Genomic DNA, 14039 nt, shown 5'->3' with positions numbered 1-14039 from the left:
TATTGGAGAAAGCAAACTGATTCACAATCAGAGTAGAGAAATTATCTTAACATGCATAAGTGACAGCGGTCTTGCGTTGAACGTGAAAGTGTGTTTCCACAGCTACCGATATGTCAGTAAGTACTTTGAAACAAAAATGATTGCTACAAAGTAACTGGGAAGGGATTAGTAACGCCTAACAAACAACGCAGACGAAAGAAATTTAAAAGTTATGTGGATGAATTTGACAAGTGTGTTATTCATAGAACTGACGAATTTCACGATCATGAAGGACAGTGTGCTACTTTAGATTCGTAACTATTATACAGGGTGTTAATTTTAACTTGACATATCAAAATAGCGGGAGTGATATGCATGTGAGGAAAATTTGGTCCAAACAAACCATGATCCTTGTCGGGGGGAAAGTTAATGGCGTACAAATGAGCCCCCGCACAGGACCCCCCTGGGGGGAAGGGGGGGCACGTTGAGTTTTTCAAATAGGAACCCCCGAATTTTGTTTCATTTTGGGATTCGCGGAGTCAAAATAAATAATAATTATGCTTGACATGGGTGCAACAACATGCGAAATAAAAAAGATATGGCCATGTGTATGTTTGGAAACATGTAAATGGAAAAACGGTAACAGGCCCCCACGAAAATAGGAAGAATGGCGTGTGCAGAGGAAAATTTCATTGCTGTTGATGGTGTCATTGAAGAGTGGAAGAAGTACCAAAAAAGAGTGCGGAGGGGATAGGGGGAGGGGCAGCATGCAACGAACAAAGTGGAAATACATCTGCTGGATTAATGCAGATGCCAAGGATATGAGGGAAACAAAATAACGAACTGTGCCTGTGCCAGAAAAGTGAAGGGGTAGGGGATGTAAATCATGTTTCCAGAACTCAAGGGAAGAGTATGTTATCACCACCAACGTTGTCGGATCAGCTGTGTTATCAGACGCCAGCCACAAGTAAGGTACAAACTAGGCCATTTGACCTTGCGCTGAAGTCAGCTCTCTGTGCCCGTGTTTGCTTGGGGAAATAGGTGGTTATTGGGCGTGAGTGCTTCAGAAGGTTAGTTGATGTGCCCGTGTTCGAAGTGAGTGCAGGGTAAAAGTGCAGGTATACCTAGGACGATGGAGCGTGTATCTGTGGAAGACAGAATTGAAATGATATTCATGTATGGTGAATGTCGACGGAATGTGGACAATGCTGTCACCGAATATGCCAGACGCTATCCGAACGGAGTGCGTTCGCGGTCGACTTTCGCCAGGGTTGTCAAGCAATTTGCAACAGTAGGAAGCGTGTGTCCGCAACAAAGACGGCGTCGAAGAACTGGGGAAAATAATGAAATCGCTGTATTAGCTGCAGTGGCGTATGATCCCCATTCCAGCACGCGTAACATAGCTCACCAGAGTGGGATGTTCCATGTCAGTGTTTGGAACATACTCAAGAGGCACAAGTTTCACCCGTACCATGTGTCCCTGCACCAGGAACTTCATGGTGATGATTTCCGTGCACGGATGGTGTTTTGTGAATGGGCACGTGGACAAATACATCGAAATCCGGCATTCTTTCGGGACGTTCTGTTCTCCGATGAAGCAACATTTACAAACCATGGCAAGGTTAACCAGCACAACATGCACTACTGGAGTGCCGACAACCCACACTGGTTGCATGAAGTTGAACATCAACGCCCGTGGTCAGTGAACGTATGGTGTGGCATCATGGGTGACAAACTCATTGGTCCGTTTTTCATTGACGGTACATTGAATGGGCGAAAGTATCGCAATTTCTTGCAGGACGAACTACCGATATTGCTGGAGGATCTAAGCCTTGCACAGCGACAGGCCATGTGGTATCAGCATGATGGTTGTCCGGCACATTATGCTGCCATAGCTCGGGAAGTATTAAATTGCAAGTTCCATCATCGCTGGATCGGACGACGTGGTCCTGTCAATTGGCCGGCTAGATCACCAGACCTTACTGCGCCAAATTTATTTTTGTGGGGTTTTCTTAAAGGAATGGTATATCAAACTGTACCCACAACGCGCAACAACATGATGCAAAGAATACGAAATGCTTGCACACAAATTGATGCCGCCACACTTTTGCGTTGTGAACAGTCATTTCATGCAAGAATAAATAAATGCATCGACGTTCATGGTCATCATTTCGAGCATTTGCTTGGGTAAGGCATGTATGCCCACGCACCACCCCACCCCCACAGGTGAGAGGCAAGGGGACTCACGTGAAACAAGCACCCCACAGGTTCGAGGGTAATAGTATTTGCAATCCATCCTTCCCATCTCCTACACTTTTCTGGCATCCCTGAATACGTTTTTGTGTTTTCCTCATCTCCATGCCATCTGCATTAATCCAGCAGATGTATTTCCACTTTGTTCGTTGCATGCTGCCCCCTCCCCCTATCCCCTCCGCACTCTTCTTTTGGTACTTCTTCCACTCTTCAATGACACCATCGACAGCAATAAAATTTTCCTCTGAACACGCCATTCTTCGTATTTTCGTGGGGGCCTGTTACCGTTTTTCCATGCACGACATTTACGTGTTTCCAAACATACACATGGCCATAACTAACTCTCTAGCCTTCTTAAACCCGAAGGTTCATGGCTGCAGCAACACAGGCCTTCCATCTGTCCCTATCTTGAGCAAGATCTATATACTCTTTTCCATCCCTACCGATTTCCCTTAGGTCCATCTCTACGTTGTCCCTCCATCTTCGTCTTGGCCTTCCTACTGGTCTCTTACCATCAGGTTTCCCAACAAGAATCCTGTAAACTCCTCTTTCCTGTCCCATTCGTGCCACATGGCCTGCCCACCTAAGTCTTCTTGACTTAATTATTCTAATAATATCTGGACATGAATACAAATTATGTAGTTCTAAATTATGTAACCTTCTCCACTCGCCTGTTTCCTCATCCCTTTTAGGTCCAAATATTTTCCTAAAGATCTTATTTTTAAATACTCTCAATTTATGTTCCTCTTTCAATGTAAGGGACCAAGTTTCACACCCAGGCTACAGGCAAAATTACTGTTTTGTATATTTTAACTTTTAGTTTCTTAGATATTAAACGAGAAGACAAAAGTTTATGAAGAGAGAAGTAACATGCATTTCCTGAATTAAGCCTACTTTTTATTTCCTCTTTAATATAATTTTCATTTGTTAATATTACTCCTAAGTATTTGAATTTGGAAACTGGTTCAAACGAGTTGTTATCAATAATTAGATTTTGATTATTACCTAACATTTGGTTTCGGCCTGTAAGCATATATTTAGTTTTCTCTTTGTTAACTTCTAAACCTATCTCTTTAGCAGTTTTGAAAAATATTTTAGCATTATTCTCAATTGTATTCACATCATCCCCCAGTAAGTCTATATCATCTGCATATGCTAACAACTGAGTCACACCATTTAATTTTAGTCCTTCTTTAGTTTCTTTTACCTACCTAACAGCATATTCTAAGGCAAAATTAAAGAGCAATGGAGATAATGCATCTCCTTGTTTTAACCCATCATGAATTGTAAATTTGTCAGACATATTAATACCCACACGAATTTTACTTTCTGTTTCACTGGTGCATATTTTTATCATACTAACAAGCTTCTTAGGTATTCCAAACTCTACTAATATATTATATAATTTATCTCTTTTGACCGAATCATATGCTTTTTTGAAATCAATGAATAGCTGATGGACATTTTGATTATATTCCCACTTTTTTTCAAGTGTCTGTCTGATGTGAAAAATTTGATCTGTAGTTGATCTGTTACGTTTAAATCCACATCGATAATCACCTATAATTTCATTAGCATATGGGGTTAGTCTTTTAGATTTTGTTGCTTATGATTTATCACTGAGAGTCTTTCTCTTAATTTAGCAATTACTAAATAATGGTCACTAGCACAGTCAGCACCTCTATGTGTACGAACGTCAATTATACTAGTATGCCTTCTCTTATCAATGAGAATATGATCTATCTGATTATGAGTTTTACCATCTGGAGAAGACCAGGTATATTTATGGATATCTTTATGTTTAAAAGTGGTACTTTTCACAATTAAATTCTTTGTGGTTGCAAAAGTAATTAATCTTATACCATTATCATTACTTAATTCATGAAGACTTGACTTTCTTTACCAATTGTGGGTTTAAATGTCTCTTCTTTGCCAATCTGTGCATTACAGTCACCTAACAGAATTTTCATATCATACTGAGAAAATTTATCAAAGACCTGTTCTAACTCTGTATAAAAATCATCTTTAGTATTATCATCTTTATCTTCCGTTGGTGCATGTATGTTTATTAAAATAATTTTACACCACCTACCCTGTAAAACTGCATATGATATCCTATCATTAATAAATTCTACTGTTTTAAGAGCTGAGATAATTCTATTATTTATGAAAAAGCCTGTTCCAAAATTATGATTTTCAGTACCACCATAGAAAAAAGTATAATTTTTAGTTTTACAATTCCCTTCTCCTGGCCACCTAACTTCCTGGACAGCTACTACATCTAATTTATACTTCACTATCTCATTAACTGTACACTGAAATGCCCCAGGCCGGTAAAGGCTCAGAACATTCCAGGTGCCTAATTTAATATCCTTATTCCTAACGTAGATCTTATCCTTAGTCCAGGGACCTCCCAAAGTAGTCCCCACCCGGAGATCCGAACGGGGGACTATTTTACCTCCGGAATATTTTACCTTAGGAACATCCATGGCCTTATATTGCTGATTCTTGACATGGCTTTTTTTACAGTGCAGAGTTGTCAGCTCTACGCCTAACCCCCAATATGAATGGAGGAACTACTACAGAAGACAAACACAAACACATTAGACAGCACAACTACTACACAAGACACACACAAACACATCACAGCTATAACATAATATAAATACAAACACACCACAACTACTACACAAGACAAACACAAACAAATTAGACAGCACAACTACTACGCAAGACAAAACAAACATACTTGACAGCACAACTACAACACAAGACACATACATACACACCACCGATACTACACAAGACAAATAGAAACACATTAGACAGCATAACTACTACACAAGATAAACACAACCACACTAGACAGCACAGCTACTACACAAGACAAACCCACATACAAGCACATCACAACTACTACACAACTACTACACAAACACACTAGACACAACAACTAACAAGTTAAAGATATTTTACCTAATATCTAGAGCTGAGCCGATGTATCGGTATCTGAAAGTATCGGTTGGAATTCATCTACCGATACCAGACAATACTTTTCTGGCATATTGGTCTTTCATGGGGTCCGCAAAATGCCGCGCCACACTTTTGCGGAGTCTAATTATCCTGGAACTTATGCAAAATCGAACTTTCTTTTTATTTTGAATCATTTTGCCCGAAATGCTGCATTTTGTGATTATGTATCTATTGTAATATTCTGATGCAATTTTTTAATATTCTAAAGCAAATTTCTTGGTAAATTGATACTTATAATTGAATATATACACACCAATAGTGATCAATATTTTGAACAAATTTTAATTATTCTAATTTTCAAGTATCAGTATCGGTGGGAATCAGTAAGATTATTGGCATCAGTATCGGTTCAAAGTGGTATTGGCTCTGCCCTACTAATATCATCACATTTCTAGATTATCAACTACTTGATGAGAATAAGACACCCTTTAAGACACAGGAGGTACTGTGCTGGCCAAAGAGAGAAGACACACTATTTTCAGTTTCAGTCTTGACAATGTCCATGTCAAGAGGACAAAACGTTTGCATTTACAAGTGCTGCATTACTGTGCTAGGCTTTTTTATGCTGAGTTATCAGTTTTATCACCTGATACATTTTAGTCAGGAGAAAACGGTTGTCAATATGGAATCATTAAAACACAGCCTAAAATTCCCATAATTTACATCCCTTTTGCCAGACATGGTGCAATGTTGTTCTTCAGGATAGGGTTAAAGTTGTAGGAATTTCAGCATGGCCATATCTTTTTTATTTCGCATGTTGTTGCACCCATGTCAAGCATAATTATTATTTATTTTGACTCCGCGAATCCCAAAATGAAACAAAATTCGGGGGTTCCTATTTGAAAAACACAACGTGCCCCCCTGCCCCCCCCCCCTGTGCAGGGGCTCATTTGTACGCCATTAACTCCCCCCCCCCCCCCCGACAAGGATCATGGTTTGTTTGGACCAAATTTTCCTCACATGCATATCACTCCCGCTATTTTCATATGTCAAGTTAAAATTAACACCCTGTATATAGACAACAGCATATAGCCTTTGCCAGTTTCATGTCTAGTAGAATTGTAACATCCGCGAATTGCAACACTGCTCCTACGAGTCCCGTGACGTCTTCTGCAGATGACAAACATTTCCCGCGTTGTGCATGCCAGAGCTCAGGCTAAACCAAATGCGCTGCACCTCATTAATCACAAATTGGTGCTCTTTTACTTAAGGAAAGGTGGAATTAATTGTTTATTTCATATTTTGTCCAAATAAGAACGTATTTTGAATTAAATGTGGGGCAAATATGATTTTTCATTGATGCATACAAACTGCAATTAACTATTGACCACGTGGACCTCTAATCACTGAACTATGTCCTTTTCGTGATACGACGTGTAAAGCAATGATGTTTGAATTGTTACTGTCAGTTCCGTTACAGACAACATAATCGCAATGTAAAAATTGCAATTGGCACTGGCATAATCACTTCACTGTTTAAACAAGTACATACCTGTGCTTTTTTTTCTCTGGTTACGGTCGATTAGAATAACACGTCGACATTAGGTGTTGGGGCAAAGATGGAACAAAGATGGAAAGCGTGAGTGTGTGTTTCTGGGAAGAGGAATGTCTGCAACCAGCTAAAATTACGTCATCAGTGTTGGCAACTGTCAAATTATTTACAAGGTAATTCAAGTGATGGCTTTTGAATAGAACTTGGGGGTGGAAAAAGTATCTGAGAAAAGAACTTTAAAAACACATTACGAACAAAGAAACATTTTAGGCACTTTATTAAACATGGTTTACACTCTTTCTGATGTAATAATTCTGGTTCCACAGTGTTATTTCTATCTGCAAACTACCCACTTAGCACAGACAGCTTGCTGCAAGCATAAAGCTAGCTTACCATGGCAAGCTAAGCAGCTAGCAGCAAGCTCATCATGGCAAGCTGTTAACTGGATGCAAGCTTGCATTAAGCAATCTAGTTACCACAATTGGAAGTTGCAAGCTTGGCAAGGCATGCTTGCATCAAGCTTTTCATAACTAGCTGTAAGCTTACAGAATGCAATGCTTGAAGTAAGTGATATGTATCTTTAAGCTAAATTTTTATATATATATAAAGCGTGAGTGTATATATATATGTATAAACATGGCTGTAATGTACATTGTATACACTTACATTCATAATAGCAAAACTAGAAACAACTGGGGTTAATTAACAACAAACACCCATGTTTGTAACGTCATAGTTTCTCTTTGCAACTTATAGAAACTTTTCGTGCTCCCCCAAACTAGGAAATAGTTTGGATGAAGAGTTCAATGAACTAATCAATAATCAAACAATCTCTAACTATACACTATACACTGCAATTTTTCTTTGCATGGATAATAAACCTTTTCCTTGAGTAAGGCCTCATCTCCAGGAAGCTATCAACTCGCGGCAAGCCACGGCACCTAGCGACGTGTTGAGTGAGATGAGTCAAGGCAAAATGGATAATAAACCTTTTCCTGCTCCTACAAAAATAGGCAATAATTAGGCTGGAGAGTTCAATGAACTAACCGATCTCTAACTAAGCACTGGTAATGATCAGGCTGGAAAGTTCATACAAACTAATATTTATCATGGGAGTTTCACTTTTATTCACCACAGTTTATTTTCTGATCTTCGTTGCAACTTAAATATTCACACACCTTTCGAAGGATAATAAAATACATTTTTCACTAATTACAATAAAAGTTATCCTTACTGATGTTACTAAAACTTATGTTTGTTTAACATTTGAGTCGCACTGCCATCTAGTGTATGCTGCATGGAATAAAAGCTTTGGTGCTTTATTCGCACCTGAATTTATTCCACTGTATTTTGGTTTTATTTCATTTTCTCAGTATTGTTTATGTTTAATAAGTATCTCTATTGTTATATTAAATGGGTGCGTCTATTGTTTTATTTTTCAAAAAATGTATCCTATCACACTAGTTTTCACATGCATCACGCTTACGTCGAGCTTGCCATGTCAAGCTTGCTTTGACAAGCTAAAAGGAAGCTATCGCAAGCTTGCCACAAGCTTATGTGCTATCTGGGTAATATATCTTCTCTCCCATTAGTGATAAATTCCTTAGGGTAATTTTGTTGTAATGAATCTAAAATGAACACTAGTTTTGCCGAGTTGGCTATAGTTCTTGAGATACTTGATATCCTTTGAATTTAACATAAATGTAATTAATTAATATACAATTTAATTCATATAATTAAAGTTTATCTGAACAAGAGCTGTAACTGTTGATATGAAATAGGGTTTGACTTTTATTTTGAATATGAAAATGTTTCACTTGTCCATACATTGTATAGAACATATTTATTAAATGTTAGTTTTCCTTTTTTGCTGGGAATGAAACATTAGTTTTTTTTACAAAGATGATCCTCATCTATTCTGCCACATTTGTGGGAATATTATCTGCATAAACAAAAACAAAAACACAAGTCAGTGGACTTTGTGAAGCAGTGGAATAATGGATAATGGAAATGTCTGAATTTTGGTGTGCCTATGGTCAGTAAGGCGTCTACCACATGGACCACCCAGGTTCCATTCCTGGGGTGGGTGATCTAAGGTCGGAATTTTCCAGCCTCCACTCCCCCCTGCAATAAAATAGCTATGGGGCTAACCCAGCCTCAATTGAATTGAGTTGAGTTGGTGTTTTAAGTCCACTTTGTGCACAGTAAGGCTAATCGGGACTGGACCTACAGTTTAAGGTGGGATCTGAACCACTATGTGCCTCCACCGGGTATTGAACCCAGGACCCCTTGATTACAAGGTGACGACGTTACCACTGCGCCATGGCCCTCACCCAGTCTCAATTATATGGGCCTCTGGGGGCAACCCTGGTGCTCAAGAACATCAAAAATTTTGGGTTTCTCAAAAACTAGAGCCAACTTGGCAAAACTATTGCATAAATATACATTTCCTCCCTAGTCTCTTAGACACATTTCCAGATAATCTTGGTAATTTCAGTGAAGATCAAGGTGAGAGGTTCCACCAATATATAAAGGTGATGGAAGAAAGGTATCAAGGCAGATAGGACAGATATATGATGTCAGATTATTGCTGGTGTCTTCAACGTTATTGTCCTGATACCCTTCACACAAGAAAATCTCAGAAAATACCTTTTTCTCAGTGTGTGGGAAATAACTGTAATCCCAATGACGTTTCTGTATCCAAATATATATTAACTGTTCATAGTTCAGTATTATTTGAGATAATTCCCATGTTGCCACTAACCTGACCATTAAATTTCATGCATTTTTTTTTTAATGTTTTTGAATGGGACAGCCATTACTCAAAATCTGAAGCCAATGTAGAAAACTGATGCCATATTCGAAATTACAATGGCAAAGTTAGCCTACAATGACTCTAATTTCATTGGCAATAAAAAATATGTTTACCATTGTAATCATTCATCGTGATTGTCAATTACTCAAACGTGGCTGTAAAAGCAACATTAAAAAAAAAAAAAGTAAAGTACTCCCCTGTGCTTAGCACCATGCCATGAAGGCGTATAGGGGATGTGGGGGTAACGCCTGACACTTTCTTGATCTGGTCGTGAGTGGGGGTGATGTGATCAGCATCATGCCTCTGACTGCCTTTACCCCCCAGTTTTTCCCCCAGGTACCCATGTCATTCGACGCTGGGTAGGCACGCTTCCACATTAGAAAAGTTCCTGGATTTGAACCAGCCGGGGGTCGAACCTGGGACCTTTAGTATGGTAGTCAGATGTGTTACCAACTGAGCCACCGTGACCACGTAAAATTACAAAATAGTTAAAACAGTGTCATTCACCTAATAAAATATGGAGGACACTTTTCTCAGTTCAAAGGTTAGACAAATTTATTGAAATCGGAGCAAGAACAATTACAGTGGTAGTCGAAAAAAACAGAAGACAGAATGAGGGAGAGATGAAAAGAAATATACATATATTAGAAATTGTAAGATTAGAGGAAATGATAGAGAAAGACATAGAATGCAGTTCGAAAAATCAATTAAGATAAAGATTTGAAGAATGGTGATTTGAGGGTAGAGCAAGCAACATGAGAAGAGAATAAATGCTAGAAAGAAAGAAATACGATGAACATTGGTCGTGAAAAAAATATGTTTCTTGAAACTCATATGATGCCCACCCAGTCAAAATTTTCTGGCACTGAACAAGCAATAAACAGAAATAATAAACACGTAAAAACTCAAAATATAATAAAAACTGTCACTACTTTCCAGAAAACTAATAAAAATATTCAAAATGACCTAAAATTGCCAAAAGAATGACCCATCCCTCAAAGAGGACAAATTGTTGTAACTTACACAATTTCATATATTCGAGCAATATCAACTTTTTTAAATAAAAATGCAAAATCATAAAATGCATTGCCCTGTTCATTTGTTCTGTACTCTTCAACCATTTGAACTATAATTCAAACACCAGCTAGCATTTGTTACATCCTGTAAAATTTTCTGTTGGAGTTACTCAGAAAAACTGACATTTTGCAGCATGCATGCTATGTACATTTTTTTATTATTATTCCTTATTGTACAAATGTCTGTGTACTATGTGGCAACAAAACTCAGACAGAACCATCATGCGAAAGTTTAATCTAAATCTAACAATTTAATACTGGTCATAATATGTGCTTATAGAATTAAAGCACCTTCACTAAATGTTCTGTATTCTACCTGTACATGCAAAAGTGAACTTTTACAATATGCTTTAATACTTATACCACAGCACTTCGACATTTATATACATATCCATTATACTTCCTATATATTTAACCGCTCTTCAGAAATATCCACATAACCATTTATTACCACTACAATCAATAAGGATTATGATGTACATGCTTACACAGTGAGTAGCTTGTTGCTGGCAGGTTATGTCATCAAGAATGAGAGAAAATTAAAGAGTTTTAACCTTATCTTATCCTAACTTTTTTCTATTAATGATTAAAAATCTCCATATGGAAGATCACAATGTGTAACACAAGATACATACCATACACAAATACCAATCTGCTGCACTGTGAATTGATATCCACTTGTAAAATACCCAAATCCAGCTTAACATGGTTCATAAAATAATATGACAATTCAGAGAACTTTCATACAGAGTATCTTAATAGTATTTTGCAAAATATTGTGCAAGTTTTAAAGGAGTACAGTTTCATTAGAGCTACAAACAGTGAAATTGTCTATGCAAATATGTACAAAAAAGTTAATGTTTTTCTAAATATTGCTTCTTCATCAAAGTTCAATTCACTTAGAACTACATTTCATCCATTCATTTACTACCTATTTCTAAATAAATGACTATAAACAGACACACACACACACACAAACCTTTTGGATCATCTCAAATATCTCTTGTTTTTTGACAGCCTAAAACAAAGGCTAATAATACAACTCTTATGCAAAATTGCAAGTAATTTGTCAACCGGCAACATTTTGTCAAAATGTACACCAAATAAATCCTTTACTGTGTAGCAACTCTGTGGTAAATAAAATAAAAAAGCTTGAGGTGACAAATTATACAGCTTACCCTATATTACTGGAAATATGAGCATAAAGTTGGCCTTCATGGCAGAGGGGTCAGCGTAATGCATTGAAATATCAGAGATCCCAGTTTCAAAACATGGTCAAGAGATGCCGGTTTTTATTCTGTTTGTCTCTTCATCCATTTTATCTCATCACTCATCCTTATTCCAATTAACCCAATCGAGGTCACAGAGAAAAGCAACATAAAATAATAAACAAAATACAATTAAGGTAAAGGTAGACAAGAAACAGTTCAAGATCTGCCAATGAATTGCAGTTTCTGATAAGAGATAGTGGAGAATTCAGAGTAAGTTCTGGTTGCTCCACAAGATCTTGGCTTTCCATTACACTGTGCATATAGCACTGTGTCGTGAAGGCACATTTAGGGGATGTGGGGGTAGGGCCGCACACATTCTCAATCTCTGCCATTTTGGAGGTGATGTGATCAGCACCATGCTCTGGCCACATTTACACCCAAAGGTTGCCCCCAGGTGCTCATTGATTTGAGGCTGGGTGAACCCCAGAGCTGCTTTATGCAGGAGACAAGCCTAGAAAAATTCAGACCTTAGATCACTCACTCCAGGAATCAAACCTGGGTCTCCCACATGGCAATCAGACAACCTACTGACTAGACCACCATGGTTCTTTAAAATAGCATAGGAAAACAATAAAGTATGTGCTGCAGTAGACAAGAAACAGTGTATGATCTGCCAATGAATTACAGTTTCTGATAGGAGAGAGTGGAGAATTCGGAGTAAGTTCTGGTTGCTCCACAAGACCTTGGCTTTCCATAACACTGCCAACATCTCATATATGTGCAAGGAATAGACATGGTGCACTGTTGGAAAGCCAAATATATATTGTTGTGTCTATAGTTGCATCAGGATTGACCCTTCATTACAAAGTGACCGCATTACCACTACCAAAATGTGGTTACATGTTTTCCAATATGCAAAATTCTGAATGTTAATAATATATAATGCTTGGACATAAGATAGTGAATAATGATTACTATCTTATGTATGTACATCCATTGAGCAGAAAAAAAGTGTCCCAGTACATCGAAGTCTTAGTGATGTCATAACAGATATTTAATTGGTGTATTTACTTGTTTTTGTTGAATAATTGTTGATGATTGGGGTTACACTATGCAACACATTTGTCCACCCTGGAAAAATTCAAAGTCCTGAATTCATAAATTTTTGGCAACATACGATCAAACAGAAATAGAATAGATTTTAAAATATTGAAGAATATTTATGATTTTTCATTATAATATTGAAGAAAGAGAAATTTATGTATGGTTTGAATAAAATTATAGTATATCACTAAATACTTATGCAAAGCATACTTCGAGGAGTGCTCCTTCTCAGTTTACTTGAATTTTCTCTGGCGCAGTATTATCAAAAGTTCAGTGATATTAGGTTGATAGGCAGGATTTAAGACAAAACCTTTTGTTACATTTAGTTATGCATCATAAGTTATGTTAACACACAATACGAATAATTGGTCATAAATATATATTCCTAAACAGGAAGTTGTAGGCAATTCTTATTAATGTTCTTTGTGCTCTTCACTATGGACCTAAAATATATGTCGGATTTCAAATGTATTTCTTGACTTTGCTTGATTCTGCACATTCCACGTGGCATTCAAATTTCTTCCAGAAATGCTAGAACTCTAAGTATGTGCCAATTCTTAACTTGTAGGGATATCAAGAGAAACTTCCCATGTCATAGAATGCAGAATTAAAAATTTTACTAAGTGCTTTCATTGAATGAGAAGGCCTGTTTCAAAGTTGGATACTCTCTGTTGGCTCTGAGGTGCTATGTTTCCAAATTGATGAATTCAAGATTTTGGACTTTTTCAGAGCAGACAAATAAGGTGCTGCAAAGTGTACGTGTACAACAGTTGCTCACAAAACTGAAAATACAGAAACCTCCTTATGGAAAGCAAACATTTTATATTTAACAACATAAACATTATAGAAGAATATGATCTACAATTGGGGAACAGAAAATAAACTTCAAAACATTTACATGTATATATATTGTAAATTCTAGTCTCCTCTGTCTATCTATGTTTACACACCCTCACCTTCAAAATAGTCCCCTTGCACAGTGATCCCAGCGTTCCTGCCACTTCTGGAATGTGTCCTGGAAGTCATCTTTTTGAAGTGTGTATATATACAGGGTGTCATTTTAATGGCACCCATGG

The sequence above is a fragment of the Lepisma saccharinum genome, chromosome 2 (assembly GCF_977018435.1).
Source record: "Lepisma saccharinum chromosome 2, izLepSacc3.1, whole genome shotgun sequence".
Taxonomy (NCBI): domain Eukaryota; kingdom Metazoa; phylum Arthropoda; class Insecta; order Zygentoma; family Lepismatidae; genus Lepisma; species Lepisma saccharinum.
The sequence above is the reverse complement of the archived record's forward strand: the minus strand, read 5'-3'. Positions refer to the sequence as shown.